Raw genomic sequence first — 16,975 nt, forward strand, 5'->3', positions numbered from 1 at the left:
GTGGGATCGGCCCTGCTCGAGCGCAGAGAACGCAAGAAAAGCCCTGGGGCGATCTCCAATCTGGGTCGATCTCTTTTTACGCCCCGGTGAGTTTCTTTTCATTTTATTGTTTCTTGATTTCCTTTATTTCTTTTCTTCTCGCTCGCTTAGGCTCTGAACGCAGCCGTCTCTTTCGCGGCGACTTAAGAATCGTGGCCGCACGCTGAGGAAGGGAAGGAAAAGAAAATGCGCCTTGAAAACGACGAAGACGAAGTCTGAGAGAGGTACATTGAGAGAGAGAAGAGAGAGAGCAGGCTAAACATTAAAGAAAAAGGGAAAAGGAATTGGCTCGCAGGATAAAAGAGAGAAAGAGAGACAAAAGACGCCAAAGGGACAGAGAGCGGAGCAGTGTGCGACGCGACGCGAATTTCAGAGCAAAGCGCAGAGAGAGAGAGGGGCCGCTCAAGGACATCTCACGGAGACAACGTTTTGCCGAGCTCGTGCTTGCAGGCGGGCTTGGTCGGAATATTATAACGCTGCTGGCCACCGATTAGTGGTGACGTCATCGCAGCTATCGGATAAAACAAAATATGAAGACTAAAGAAAAAGCAGAAACTGCGGGCAAGCCCTGCATGGTGGCTAAGAAAAGGCATTTTCGTATATGAACGCAATTCTTGAAAGAAAGAAAAAAAGAAAGAGAGAGGGAAGAGAGAGAAAGAAGAGAGATAGAGAGAGAGAGGGGGAATCTCTTTAAACGCCACCTGCTGCTGTTGGCAGGTGGAGAATTGCGATGCTGACATCACTGCCGGACAGTGCTCTCCCTTTTCGGACCCCTAAAGAAAGAAAGAAAGAAAGAAAGAAAGAAAGAAAGAAAGAAAGAAAGAAAGAAAGAAAGAAAGAAAGAAAGAAAGAAAGAAAGAAAGAAAGAAAGAAAGAAAGAAAGAAAGAAAGAAAGAAAGAAAGAAAGAAAGAAAGAAAGAAAGAAATAATTTGTCCTACAGGGAATGAACTTCTCTATTTCGCTAAAGCTTGGAGCGACGGGGAAAGCGAAGGAAAAGGGACAAAGCGCATGCTTGTATTCAGAACAGTAGCGCACAAAAGCGCAAGGTGCCGGCAATTTTCCGTCGCGCACAGCAATTAACTCCGAAACGACAGATAGCAAAGAAAGAAACAAAGACCTCTATTCTAGATAGTGGCGCGCACAAGCGCTGGAAATGCGTAATTACGCCTAACGCCGAATGGCTTCCTGCACAAGTATTAACATAGAATGAGGGGTGCAGAGGCAAATCGCGAATCTGCGTCCCGTAGTGCAACAACCCTTTTCCTCGCTGCCCGGAACAGAACGCTGCCGGATAAAAAAAAAAAAAAAAATTACCCAAACTCTTGTTACCGAAGCCCTGCTGTGCGAATCATGTTAACCAACAACCGAAAGGCCACCACGGAACGTGGACATAATAGTTTTCTTTTCTGCCTTCAGTAAATAAGTTTCACCGCCGCCTCCGCAAAAGACAACTTGGCCTCCGCGGAGGTTACGGACACCATTTCTTCGCATTATCAACACCCCCTTCCTTAATTTACGTAAGGTTCGGAATCATATCAGGCATGAGATAAAGTCCGAGCGGCAGAACTAAACGTTCTTGTTCCTTTAGAGCGCTGCTGACGCCACCACAGTAACCTAGAGCCAGTATACTACACTGTTGCTTTTTTTTTTCTCTCTCTCGATTCCCGACAAAGGGGATGCGACGCCCGAGCAAGTGATGAAAAGCGAGTGCAGCCAGAACGGACTAAAGTGAGAGGATAAAATAGTATGTGACGTAGAATAGGGGTCCGAAAAGGAAGAGCACTGTCCGGCAGTGATGTCAGCATCGCAATTCTCCACCTGCCAACAGCAGCAGATGGCATTTAAAGAGATTCCCCCCCCCCCCTCTCTCTCTCTCTCTCTCTTCTTTCCACGATTGGCTGGTGCAGAGTGGAAAATACCCTCCTCAACTTGTTTGTGAGATTCGGGTCTAAGAATCAAAACAAAATTGAAGAACATTAGAAAGACTCAGCAGAACAGGTCAGCAAAATACGTAATGATTATACCGTATATTTTTAATCCCTTAACATATTGTGTAAAGCAGATACAAGTTACCATTGTCGTGTCCATGTCCATATTTTGAAGAGTTGAAAATTGTGAACATTTTTTGCATTGATTTTCTATGGTGATCCTGCTTTCGTTACAGGTGTAAGATGGCAAACCTTTGTTTTTGTGCGCATGTGAATATTTGAAGTATTTGCGGTTTCTTTTCTTATTGCCTCGAAGCGGCTGCCTGGGCCTATATATTCACAGTTTTTAGCCCAGGCAGCCGACCAGAACCTTCTGGCAAATAAACTGAATTCAATTGAATTCAATTGAATTAAAGAAGCGATTACGAACAAAAATATAGGCGAATAACATGATCAGAATTTAGGCTATAATCGTATAAATAGAGCAGATTCATTTATTTGTCCGTCTGTCCGTTCGTCAGTTTGTCTGCGGCCTATATTTATTTTCTTTTTTAGTCGTGACTAAGAAGGTGCGACAGCTGCTGAGCATACGAAGAAAAACCAATGATAGAACGAAGTGATGAAGTGGTGAAGAAACAGTATCTTTTTATTAGTTAGCCAATGCTCCCTGTTATTTATACTTTGAGAGGAAGCCAAGCGTCCGTTTCCGCGAAAGCTCGAAGTGAATCCTCGTATTCCAGTTGGAGAGAGGATCTTATGGAAGCCCAAACAATGCGAGTGGAATGCGGGTTTTTGAAAACCCGAGAACCTAAGATGGCAGAATAGCGCATAAATAGCGAATAGAAAAATAGCGACTAAAATAAACGTTACAGTTGCGGCTAAAACGTCACGTTATCGTGTTCTGACAAGTGTGTCGAAGACTTTCGCACGAGAACAGCAACTGTTACCAATAATGAGGCACAGCTACAGAAAACTAGCATGGCCTGCGCCTACACGTATATTCTTTCATCGTGGCCTACACGCAACTACGTGACCTGATTCGGCCTCTGATCAGCGATGGCAACTGTAAGATGAGGGTCATTCATAGGCCGCGTGGCTGCAGCCTCCTTCATCCGGCAGGTGTTCGGACATCGAAGCACAGCCTGTCGCTGGTAAGCCGGGCATCTGTTAGCAAAGGTACAACGAAAGGTTTCGAGTAACAATAATAAGCTTTGTCATATTATGGATGCAGAACTTCGTATTGAGCCGTCTCGATGGAAAACCACGTTCTGATCCCATTTCGGGCAACATGTAGCAAAAGGTTGAAGGAAAATATATATATATATATATATATATATATATATATATATATATATATATATATATATATATTCCGACGATTAAAAAAAAAAAGTCCTGTCGTAAAAAAAGCGTATGCAGCACGAAGGAGTTCACTGTCTCGTGTCCACCTCAATGAGCGGGCGCCTTCCAAATTATTTCTTGATAATCAATCGTCCACATCTGGGTTCGCTTTCGGTCGCGACGCAATCTTTCAAGCTAAGTAGAACACGCCCACAGCCAGGAAGTTTAGTGCACCTAAAGGAAGCGTGTAGAGTAGGGACAACCTTGTGTCGCGCCACCATCAAGCCTTGAACGGACGCCTGCTCACTACCTAACGCGTGGGTTCAGAAATAGCGGTGCGCTGACACCTGTATACCTGTGTGAGCAGCGTTTATGATACGTCATAGGCGCGAGAAAAAGATATATATACGATAAGAAATTAACAATGATTTCTTTTTTTTTTCACTTCACGCCTTCGCCTTGTGGTAATAAGGAGATAATTCATTCTTCAGCTATTGAAGAATGGAATAGGCTGCCACATGAATTTATGGGCGATATCTGCCTTGATATTTTTCTTAAAAACGTTGAGTCATATTTTGAGAAGCAAATGGTGTAAACAAAAAAAAAATCGTTCCTAAGATGTGTTTGTTATTCACTGCGAGTGTTCAGTTTAGGATTTTATCTTATTAGTACCTATTGTCTAACGTGTTCTATTATTGTGTCGCTTCGCGGTTCGTTACAGTGCTTCATATGCGACAAATTGAATGGCCGTTAGAGTGTTGCAGTGCGTATGTTTTCCATTTTTGTGTTTCTGATGTTTTTCATTTTGTATAACGGTCCCATCAACTCACCCACTCCTGTAAGAGCCTACCAAGGCTTACAGTATGCTTAAATAAATAAATAAAAAAATAAAATAAAAAGAGTGTGTGGGAAATAAGGGGAGAGGGGGGGGGGGGGGGGGGGGTGTATGTATGAGGGCACGCGGTCGCCTTCAAACTTATGCACATCACTTGAGCGGGACAGTACCTTTATAAGTTCCCTTTATTGCTAAAGTACATATGGAAGCACCTCCGTACTCTGAAACGCCTTTCTGGGACTGCTTCTCCGTCTTTACTTCCTCCATACTCTACTCCATGTACAAAGCTGCGAGGAGAAAGGAGCACGTCGTCTAGAGCACTCCTCATCGGAAGCAGGGTAGTCTGCCACAGCCTTGCAGTAGATTTCTATTACTACAGAGTTCACTGTACTATTACTAAACATATGGTATTATGGCTGGCAAAGAGATAAGGTCCTCACTTTAAAACATGCCGAAACTCAGGCGGGTACCACGATTTTAACCGAGATTTCAGTCATCTCTAATTGCATACCTCAACGCTTCTAGTGCCGCTGTTAAAAGTTCTCCGCGATTGGTAATTAAATTACGTCAGTATTTTCTGAGGTGATGTGGTAAGGTGGCCTCTGTTGCCAAAAAGTAGTATAGCGTCTCGCATATATTTAGTGCCAAAAATCTACCTCAGCGCTAGAAAAAAATATGCTACTCTTTAAGGATTTTACAGAAAACGCTAGAGCGAAACTACTTAAAACACGCAGTATTAGCTAATTATATCTACATAGTCTACGTAGGTAGATCGTCAGAGCTAAATGGTCTGGCGCTCCACACGAGCATGAGCCAACCGAATATTGAAGTGTACAGGAGGAAATTCAGGAGAAATGGGTGATGCGGACCAATCAAGGCGATCCTCTGTAACCCGAGACGTCCGACAAGTGACGCACTATTATAAATAAACTAACAGTGGATGTAAAAGCCACTTAGCGAAGCTTATCCCATTGTCTCATTTAGGTTTTTCTCTCTATTTTTTTGCAAGGCTTATAACATATTTTGGCATATCCGACGCATAACTGGTGATTAAATAATAAAAGACGAATCATTGTTGCCTCGCTTCACTTGAATGCCGCGTGGCCGCCGCCCACGGGTATGTTGGCCCACAAGAGTAGCACAGAGGAATCCCGATCCTACAATCTTGGAGAAGGCGACGTAAATAATGCGAATTCGATGCGCACACGGGCACTTCCCGCGCTATGTTATAGAATGAGGTTTTCAAAAATATTTCTATTGATTTTGGAAGGGCATTAGGTATAGGACTTTATCAATTTTTTGTTGTTGGAGAATCCGATAGCTGGGTCAGCCGTGAATTTGCAGTAAGTTGCCCACAAGTTACTGATTCCAACTCACGACGAGTTAGGTTTGCTCTCTTTTACTTCTCGCGATAAGATTTACCTTCCTCCTTCCTCGTGCGACACAAACTTGGGGAACACTAAGTTTTACCTTTAAAAGTGTGACGAAACTTGTTAAGCTGTTGCGGCGTTAAAGAAATTCAGTAAATGTTGCCAGACAAGAACGCTCGTGGTAAGAAGTGACGACTGTAACTATTAAAAATTATCCCCAGCTGTTGTAGTAACTGTTCATAGCTGACTGAAGCACGGAAAGGGGAGCACAGGCTAGGCGAGGGAAACGTACAAAAGGGCGTCTTTTGTTATCTCCCCAAAACAACGAGAGAAGTAAGAGACCGCAAACAAAGAGGGAGTGACAAAACCCTTGTAGTGGGCAGTAACGATTAGGCTCGTTAGCATAACATGACGTATTCTAGCGACGGATTGGCGTGGCTCTCAATGCGCAGACAGTGCCTGCGACGCTCCATCATCGGCTATCGTAACCGCCGATTGTGTGCCCCGCCCTCTGAAGCGTACGGCGTTCATCATGCACATTAGCGCCGCTTACCGACGGCGACCGTGGCTCGGCCTCGTTGTTGTTGTGGCTGTAGGAAGGAAAAGAAAATGCACGGGCCTGCTACTGGCTCTGTAGCTGAGCCACCTCCGCTGCCTCGTGCAGATAGAAGAGAATATAGAGAAGAAAGAAAAGCAATAGGAAAAGAATGACGCGCGCCGCAACAACAACCGTCGTCCACCACCAGCGGTGGCGTGTGCAATGACGGCCCATACAACAGATAAACATCGGTGGCTGGCTAGCCCCCGCCGCAAGCGGCGTTGACCTACGTCCCAGCCCCGTAGGGCCAGGAGCTGCCACCATTCACCCCCCCTCCCCCCCCCCCCCCCCCCCGTGGCTCGGCCTGGGCTCCTTTTTCTCTCTTTCCACTTTCACTCCCACCTTCTTACCTTCCCTTACGGCGCGGTTGCGGTGTCCACAGAAATCAAGTGAGACAGTTACCGCGCCTTTCCCTTCCTATACATAAATCAAATCAACTCCAGTGACGAGCAGCTGCACGTTCGGCTTCGGGCGCCGCATTGTCTGTTTCGCTTGCTGGTGGCAGTTCCTGGCCCTGCGGGGTTGGGACGGTGGACTAACGCCGCTCGCAGTGGGGGCTAGCCAACCATCGAAATTTTATCTGTTGTAGGCCGTCATTTCACCCGCCACCGCTTCGGTGGTGGTGGACGACGGCCGTTGTTGAGGCGCGCGTCTTTCTCTCCCTCTTCTTTTTTTTTTCTTCTCTATTTTCTTTTCTGTCTGCACGAGGCAGCGGAGGTGGGTCAGCTACAGATCCAGTAGCAGACCTGTGCATTTTCTTTTCCTTCTTCCTACAGCCACAACAACAACAACAACAACTGTTTCGCTTGCACCTGCTTCCCTTCCCTTATGACGTGGTACGGGGGTCCACATAAAAGTGTGACAATTACCGCACCTTTCCTTTCCTTTAATCCAATTCACATTTTAATTGATCTTTCAGTGCTCCTATTTCTGCGCTTCTATTAGTAGTCAACAGCGTTTCCCAGCAAGACATGATACATGCCCACAATCAAGTACTATATATCTTGGTCATACAATTAAATGCATACAGTCGTACGTTGTGTGCCTTTATGAAGTTAATCAAATTAACTGGCGACAATCAAGAACGGTGCGAATTTCAGCGCTGCCCCTCAAGATAAAATACGGTACAAAGTGGTACTCTCTGCACCACTTAACCGTTAGTCGATAGGACTAAACGACGCAGTTACTCACATTTTGCACGATTCTGCCTTAGTCTATAGGTTGCTTGTTGATATAGCGGTAGTGACAATGCAGTGTTTAGTCTTTTTTGGTTCCGTTCAGTGTGTACACAATGCCAGTCTTAAAGTGGTAAAGAAGTGCCGTGGTGTACACACGCACTTCTGCACGCACACTATACCGCAGTGCGATGGACTGATGAGCACACGGCAACGTCAACCTTGCAATATACGGCAGGCATTCCGCAATCACCGTTCAAATTCAATCGGGGCAGTGATCTTCACTAGTTCTTGACGCAGATTTCATACCTATTGCACGTGTCTTGCGGTTACATAAACCTGCGGATTCAAAAGTGCGTGAGAAAGAGGATCAGCGCAAGACAGTATACGCGAACGATGACGTCACATACCTCCCGGCCACATATCTAGGGCCCGGTAATCGCGTTCCGGGCGGCGGCGGACACAATGGCTCTGCCATATATCGGCGTTCTCGGCCTCTGAGCTCACCGGCACGTCGCGCGGTGCGAGGTCTATTAGCGCGCGTCCCACAGCGCCATCGCCGGGCCACGAAACGGGACGCGCGGCGACAGGAACGTGCCGCCTTTTGTATTATACGCTGCGTGCACGCTCGACAGATGAACGGGCGGGCGCACGCGCCCCGCGCACGTTTGGCGTCACATTGAGCGCCTGTGCGAATGGGGGCATTTATATAGGGTATTTCATCTAAGACTCTTTGTAACATTTAAAAGGATTTATTTCGGCATTTTCGTAGGTGCAACCGCGCCACCGCAAGTGACACCACCTCCCTCCTCCCATAAAGAAAAAAAATAGACAAATAAAGCTAGGTCATTGTTAACTAACAGCTAGAACATTGGTTAACTGAACCTAAGAGTTAACTGTTTAACTTTTAGTTAGGGACGTTGTTTATTTATTTATGTGCTGTTTGCCATCGAAAATACTTACATAGTCTTTAAATTTCCGAATGTGCAACTCACATCGGCGCTGTAGACCAAGATATTGTTGAACCGCACTAAGACGAAGCCGCGCGTGCAGCTGCGAAGCGCCCGCTGTCATCTCAGCAAGCGCCACTCAACCGGAGGCGCGCGTTTGTATACATGGCTGTGGGCGCCAATAACACTACCCAGTTGCTTTCTGATGTCACTCGCCGATGGCACTACTACTCAGCAGAAATCGCTCCTCTAATTCAGATTAACAGAATTCGCTGAAACACTGCACACTCACGGCATGCTATATGTTTCTTTTCTTGCTCTGGTCCCTTTGTGCTGTTCTCTATGCTTGGCGTTCGCCAATCGTCCTGTTTTCAGTTCCGCTGAAAATCTGTAAGATGATTTTGTTTTTTCATTTTGTCTTTTCAAACCTGTACGCCGCAAGAGGGGCCTTACTTATTACGGTCACGGAGCGTTTCAAACATAGTACCTAACCAACGAGACTGCACGTTTTGCTCCCAGTGGAGAATGAAAGTAAAGGCCCGGAAGAGAAGGGGTTGCGATTTCGCAGAAACAGCGACTAAAGCGAATTAACCGCCGCCTTGCCTTTAAGTCTGTGTTGTTACGTCTCTAAATCTGTCGTTCTTTAAGGCAACGTTAAGCTTGCTCAAGTTTTAGCTCAGCGAAAGTAATGAGCGCCCTTTCTTGTCTGTTTCTTGTCGCCTATCTGGTGACGTAACGGTACACGGTCAGTGCTACAGCCGGAGCAATCGGCTGTCACGCACGACAAAGCGTGAGAGACGTCCTCGCCATTCTTACTCCTTCCGGAAACGGAGGCCTAAGCTCTTTAGCGTGCAAGCGGAAGAAGAACTGCTCTGCTGTGACACGTCCTGTCGAGCAGAGACACTCTTCCTGTCCCAGCGAGTAAAAAAGCGTGGACACGACCAAATAAAGCACCGACACGCGAGCACGCACTGAGCGAAAGCGGAGCGTGCTTGGTGAGGTGGGCCCGCCCCGTCTTGAACTTCTTCGTCCACGGCCCCGGACGGCATGATGCACAGCCGACGCCGTGGTTAACCTGAATGCGCCCGAAGGGGGCCCTGAAGCGCTACTTTTCCTGGTCTTTTTGGGTAACAGTACTTAATTCTGTGTCTACAACTCTTGTGTCCATTTATGGTGTGAGAATTACTGCGCCTCAGTAATAGTAACTCATTTCTTCGTGCACACTTCAGCTGCGTCATGAAAGAAGGGAAGGCGGAAGGAATGAAAGGAGGAGCATATAGAGAAAGGCGCCGTAGTGATGGCTCCGGAACAATTTCATTCATTTGGGAATCGTTTTCGTGCATTGACATGCTCAACATTGATTTATTGATTGGTTTATTTGTTTATTGATTGAGCGATCGAAAAACTCGTTTGTTGTAAATTACACAGCTATAGGGTGGCGGTCTCACTCTAGGGTTTCCGACTTGCCCAGTCAATTCGTATTCTCTCGTCGTGTATAGTCTGTGCCGAAAAGGTGGCTTTCTATTGGGAGAGGCCTTTTGCATTTCGCCTTCACTGAAACGCGGCCGGTATCGGACTCGCGTATCTCACCTCGCCGCTGCAGCGTGCTCCAAAATCTCGCCAGACTGACGAGAAAGCGTTCCCCCGAGCAAGGCGCTAATGCCATCGCCTTTACTGCCCAAAAAGCGACCGAGCCCATGGGAGCTGGCTAAATTCGCAAAATATGCGGCACTTGCGTAAGCGTTCGTGCCCTCTATTTCACAAAGGGGGGCGGCGCATACTTGAAAGCCGTAAAAAAAAAAAAAAGAAAAAAAAAAGAAAGAAAATGAAACAAAGCGGTTCCCCTCTCTCCACCCGCTCTTGCCTCCTTCTTCCCATGCATCCGAAGGCGACCACGCCGTAAGCGTTACGTGCGGATATTGGGGACGAAACGCTCGTCAAGATGGGCGGCTAGCGGTGTCGATGAAGCACAGAGTTGCAAGCCCTCAAGCCTTCTCCTCCTCTCTCTTCCTCTAGTTATTTCTTCGTTCCGTACTAAAGCTTTCTTTAGTACAGAACGAAGAAACAACTAGAATAGAGAGGAGGAGAACGCTTTCCTATAAATAAAATCAGTTTAAAAAAAATCTGTACTAAAGCGACGGCCACAGACAGGCAAGCCGTGGACGGAGGCAGTCGCTCCCCCCACAAGCCATTTTCGCGCATTGACGCCGAGCGAGGCCTTCAGGGCAGAAAGGCGGGTAGGTCAGTCGAGAAGGAGTATATGACCAATGCGGCCAGCGATACCTCCTTGCGGAGAAAGAAGAAATAAAAGACAAGAGTGCAGAAGCAGATGCTGACAAGGTACAGTGTTCGGAAAGCCCGCTTTACCACTTTTTGGCACATAATGTTATTATTGCGACAGCAATACTGCGCCAGGCTTGGAGCCGTCGGGTAGCTCACGGCCGGTCGTCACGGTTGACCTTGAACAGCCGCGAAGAAGAAGAAGAAGAAGAAGAAGAAGAAGAAGAAGAAGAAGAAGAAGAAGAAGAAGAAGAAGAAGAAGAAGAAGAAGAAGAAGAAGAAGAAGAAGAAGAAGAAGAAGGAGGAGGAGGAGGAGGAGGAGGAGGAGAACGCTCGGTCACCGGCAGCTAATGCTTTCGCTCCACATTCGTTTCAGCAGCATTGAACCTTCTCATTTTTTTTTTCTCATTTATATGTGCCCCGCCGGGGTGGTGCAGTGGTAAGACGCCCGACTACTGTGCCGGAGTACCCGGGTTCGAACCCGACCTCGGCGGCTGCATTTCGATGGAGGCGAAACTAAGAGGCGTCCGTGTGCTGTGCGATGTCAGCGCACGTTAAAGATCCCCAGGTGGTCTAAATTACTCCGTAGCCCTCCACTACGGCTCCTCTTTCTCTCTATCCACTTTCACTCCCATCTTCCCCCCTTCCCTTACGGCGCGGTTGCGGTGTCCACAGAAATCAAGTGATACAGTTACCGTGCCTTTCCCTTCCTATAAACAAATCAGTTTTTTTTTCTCATTTATATGTGGGCTGGTAGCTTACGCTCTCGCGTCATACTCTTAGAGGATGACCTTATAGTCTCTCCAGTAATATAGCACCTTACTGATAAGGCGTGATAGGGGAATAGTGTAGCAGGCAAGAGATGCTTCCGCCGTTGCTATCGAAATTCAACTAGGCTTAAACAGAGCTAAACCATAACAATTTTTATTTATTTATTTATTTATTTATTTATTTATTTATTTATTTATTTATTTATTTATTTATTTATTTATTTATTTATTTATTTATTTATTTATTTATTTATTTATTTATTACTGGACATACAGAAGGCATCGGAGATTAGTGTGGGTAGCTAAAGTGTAGCAGGCACGAAATATCTGCAGGTTTCTTTCATTGCAAAAATACCCGATGTGTATGAAAATTATCTGCATAATAGTAGACGATCAGAATGAAATAAATTACGGTGATAAGATAAAATAGACAGTGCACAGTGAAGATGATAAACAAAATTATACCAGTCATTATTGCAACATTGAAAGAGTTTTATTTGAGCTGGCGTAACCTTATCAAACCAGAGCCTCTCAATACTAGCAGTTGCGAAACTTCCCACAGGGCCCATGTATCAAAAAACGGCGGTTTTGATTGGTCAAAGTTTGGGTGTTTACAAATGGTGGCGGCACCCGCGGTCGTTAAAGGAAACTGCGTCTAAATTAAAACCTTCTGACTGTTGATATATACACAACCATTATGGAAAATAAAATTGGTCGAAGACTTGCAGTGGCAAAAATTATTAGGATAACAGCCATATAGTTAATTAGGATGGAAAAGAGGAGAGAAAAAAATTACAAGGATTCAACGCTGCTGAACCAAACATTGAGTGGAAGCATTAGCTGCGGGTGACCGAGCGTTCTTCTTCTGGGGCGTAGAAGGCCTCAGAAGAGTCATCCTCATGAATAAAGGTTTATGAATTAATAAATTATTATTCTTATCTTTTTCTTCTTCCTCAGACCATATATAAAGCCCCGCTTTAGCCAACCCATATGAATGTGGCTTAGAGGCCTATAGGGGTAACGTGAATGCCAGGGTCCTAGCAGGCTGATTCTGACATAATCGTCCCCAGTGAAACCCAGAGACCCAAGTTGGCAGCTCCTGCCAGCCTGTGTGTCACGTGGGGTGCGACGTCACAGCGTCATGTGGGTAAGACGTAACTGCGGCCGTGTCACGCAAAGGCTTGAAAGTGCGAGTAGTATTGCTTTCGCAATAAAATTTCATTTCCTAAAGAAAATGGCGGCAATAGCAAAAAGCTTGTATTGAACGCTTCCAGATGGCGCGACAATTCATAAACACCTGAAAAATGCGTACAAAATTCGGTCACTTTTTGAAGCGCAGTATCGCAGCTGGTATGATCCAAAAGCTCTGAGTCAAACGACGTTTATTTCTGTGTTGCAGTCTAGTTTCGCTAGCTTTTACATCCACTATTCTTGGCTAGAGCCTCAGGGATGTTTTTATCCGCTGTAGAAAATCTCACATTGAAATCGTATAAATTCTTGTGGTGATACTTTATTTAAACAAATTCTCCTTTCTTCTTTACTGAGCTGAAATCACAACGTGCTATGGTCAACAACGCGAGCCTTCTTCCTTTTAATCCATTCTTTAACTTCATTACACATGTGCGATATTATATGCTACAACGGTGGTTATTCTAATTCTGAAGATTTGTTTACTTGTTTTTCACACTGATACTGTCAAGTTACTTTACGACCATCGAATGTAACGCATATTATCATTGTTCATTATGGAAATGTATCTGTATGTATTGCTCCTTATTTATCCTCTAGTTCAGGGTTACTCTATTGAAGCACCCTCGACAGCCACCTGACTTTGGGACTTTCGTCTGTGTACCAGTTTCTATTTACTTACTCAAAGTGGACTCAACAAGCGTAATATCTCGTATAAATATATCTAACTATATAGTTCACAAAATCGTATCCTTGCGGTTAAACATTTTCATGCTTCCAATTTCACGCGCATTCTTCAGTGCCTTGAGGTGATCTGGGACTCTTGAGTAACAATACATATGAGCAGACATATCAGAAAATGAAAGCTGACTCCACTGCAAACAAAATCGCACTCTTTTCATGTTTATAATACACCCTCCGAAAGGCTGCATTGAGGGACTAATGCAAACTTTCTGGAGTGTGTGCACGGGTTATAGACACGGAAACGCCCCTTGGACGGTGAGGTTCTGTTTACTGTACGCTCGCAACGTCCCCCTATCGTCATCAGAATGGTTATGCCTACTGCAGGAGAAAAGTTCCTCCCTTGCCTCTCCAATTAGACCTGTCATGTGCCAGCAGCCGGCGCCTTATCATCTCAGATTTCCTAGTCTCCTCCGCCCACAATACTCTCCGCCGCCTCTGTGGTATACGATTGGTCGATTGCATTCTCGTTTAATCAATTCCGTCACCCTAGAGGGCAATCGCTTATTTTGCAACGTCATGAGGACGTTAAGAGAGTAACGACTTCACGTTGTCTGACCAGCTTCGTTGATTGTTAAAAGCCTCCTTTGTTCCCTGCACGAACTGATCGTTTGGCATGGTCGGCGATCATATTTTCGTATTTTCGTTGCCTCTACACTAGACCAGGCCAAGTTTCGTCGGACGCCCGACAACGTGCAAATGCACACAACGCGTACCGCGCTCTAGCACGACGTGTAAAGTGTCGGAATCCAGGTCCCAAACCAAAATAGCTTGCTCCGTAAGTAGCCGATTGTAGTAAACTAAAGGAATCAGGTTAACAGAAGAGGGAGGCACACAGTCTTTAACCAGGGGACAGGGCTGAGTGGAACGAAATAAAAAGGGTAAGAGAAGGACACACTATAGGCAACCAAACGACGAGAAGATATTGACGTCTGTGCGTCTTTTGAAGCGTTTCGGTACTGATATGAAGAAACAGCTCTGGCCCACGATGGGTGCGGGAGCGCAGACGAGGTCGTGGTATTCGCTCCTACGGTGAAAAACTATGGCGGCACAGCCAGGGACCGCTAATAAGCACGTGCGACGAACGAGTGTGAAAAGTACCAGCTACCATAGACCGTTTTTATGATAAATTAAAAGGCATGTTGGCATCCCTGTCTTGCTAGTCTTGCTCAGCCGGTGTGCATGTCCCGCAATTAGATATCGGCGAAAATGCGATTTCTCACGAAGCGGAAGTCTCCGACTTCCTTTTCTTTTTTAAGTCACAGGTGAAATGAAACAGGATAACGGATGCCGCCAGCAATGCGTCGAGAAATGAATGATTTAGCTATCAACGCTAACGGTGAACTATTAAGTTTCAAACTTGACTGCCTAAACAGAAAATACGCACCTGGACGTTAGTAATAAACACGACGTCGACTAAACTATACAGGGAAATGGCTGCACCTGCACTTGAGGGCTATACTTTTGAAACAGAGCTGGTGAAACAATAATTACAAGGGACTTTAGCGACTAAAATAGTGAAAGGCGAAAGCCTGAGTGCTGCATCAGCTATGCAGCTTTTACTAATTAACAACTCATTAATTAGTAACTGATCATTGATTGATATATAGCCATATAAGGCACGCGTTCGCGCATACTGTGGTGGTGATATCTGATTGGTCGAGACCTCTATGACGTCATCCCGCCTCGGCCAATCAGAACGCTGCAAAAGCGGGACACGTTTTGTCCACGACAGCATGAACCATTAAAGGTTTTCGCCTTAAAACTCTCCCTAGACTCCTAGAGATCAAGTGCCTCTTCCAGGGCGACCTTAGAGGCAAAAATATACCCTCGAAACTCGTCCAGTGTTCCTAGCATATCGCGCTGCGCCCAGCCAGGGCTTTGCACAGAGCACGTGTACTGTGTCCTATATATGAGCAGTATGTGGGCGTATTTATGCAGGTGTGATGAAAAGCGTAAAAGTTGTGACGTCCTCACAGCCAAACTGTGTCAGCTTTATATGCAGTGATGTTACATCTGCAGGTGCGCCGAAAACTAACATTTGTTGCTTTTTTGTTGTTGTTGTTTTTTTTCGCCTACGTACGCAGTAGGTCGCAGCAGTAAGTTTTGACATCCTTTCACATGGAGAAGAATTTGTAACGGTACGGTCCCATAATACCACAGTCAGGATAGACCAACAATCCACACTGTGGCAACTCTGGTTTCCGCTGAAACGGCAAAGCATGATTTTTTTTATTATTATTATTATTGCGTAAGCAATACTACAGTCGGTAGCCACGCCGCGCCGCAGAAGAAAGAACAGAAAGAGGAAGCTACGTCGGCTTTGCTTATGCAACCTGCCGGATTTACCTAAAGCTAAACCCCAGCATTTTTTTTTTTTATAATTCTCACATTATACAGAAAACAGAGTATTACGAGCTAAAAACGAAGACAGTTACATAAACGCCAACAGTATTGGAAAGGATCCTTGCCCTGATCTCAGCGGTAGCGCAAAGCTTTTAGATCGTTTCTTGACCTTAAAGACCTCACGAAACAATCTATAGTTCACGTCACCATAGTCAGACCACCCCGACGGGGTGGCGCAGTGGTTACGGCGCTCGACTACTGTTCCCAAGGACGCGGGATCGAATCCCGGCCTCGGCGGTCACTTTTCGATGGAGGCGAAAAGCAAGGCGCCCGTGTGCTGTGCGATGTCAGTGCACGTTAAAGAACCCCAAGTGGTCGAAATTTCCGGAGTCCTCCACTACGGCGTCTCTCATAGCCTGAGTTGTTTTGGGACGTTAAACCCCACAAACCAACCAACCAACCATAGTCAGACCCACGAGCATATGTCAACTGCCAGGAAAAGGCGTGAACTTCAAATTAACTGTGCCTTTTGCCAGCTGCGCAGCTACCTTACCAACGAAAGCTTTCATCCGCCTATGTGAATCTCCGAAACTCCCTAGCTACGTCTGCCTGCTCTGCGAACTTGTGGGCCGTTGGTTATTTTCTATTGTCATAGCATGCGCTTCGATCTTGTATGTTTGTATATTAGAATATGAATGGTTCATTGAAAACTACAGTGCCCCTTCAAGCATTTCTCATTCCTTGTCATCGATCTCCAGGAGCCTCTCTCTGCTAACCTCCAACCCTCCGAAAAATAGCACGTCAGCGATTCCAAACATTCATGCTAAAATTAGACATTGTCAGTGAACAACTGTCTCACGACAGTTGTTTGATGCTGATGATGTAAGAGGTCTTCTCAACGTCCGCACGGTCCAAGCACACGCTGTCGGACACTTTCATTTTGAAGCGAAAGCTTCACTACGGTAGATAGATCGAGCCGTCGGATATGCAGGCTTTTCACCCTGAGGGAGATTTAGAGGTCAAACCTATGTTAAGCCTGGTGGTCGTCATGTGACTTTTTTTAAAGAGGAGTCCCACAGGCATATGTCATCTTTATCAACACAGCCAAAGATTGCGCAGCTAATTGCATCCATCTATTAACCCAACTTCGCACGCCGAGAGCGTTCGATGGGAACTCAGGTGCTTTGTCTTTCTTTTTTCTCCTGTCTTGGCATAGAGGAAAACAATTAGGACATCCGTTACGCATTGTTCAGCTTCTGCAAAGAAACCGCCAGCAATGTTCATAGCAGACTAATTTGACAGTGTTCTGGGAAAGGGCCGAGGGGATTAAAAATTACGGCAACGAACAACGCTGCCACAAATCACGTTAGTTACAACGCGTAACGTAAATACACTCAATAAATTGCAGTGCGT

At 45.7% G+C, this 16,975-nt stretch overlaps 1 protein-coding gene across 1 annotated transcript in view; it reads right to left on the reverse strand.

The window, feature by feature from the left end:
* The window catches only part of LOC146182216 (uncharacterized), a 278,675-nt gene that overhangs the window by 260,657 nt on the left and 1,043 nt on the right, over positions 1-16,975 (reverse strand). The gene's annotated exons all lie outside the window — the stretch shown is intronic.

Source organism: Amblyomma maculatum, chromosome 8 (genome assembly GCF_055883805.1).
Source record: "Amblyomma maculatum isolate TAMU_Amacu chromosome 8, ASM5588380v1, whole genome shotgun sequence".
Classification (NCBI taxonomy): Eukaryota; Metazoa; Arthropoda; class Arachnida; order Ixodida; family Ixodidae; genus Amblyomma; species Amblyomma maculatum.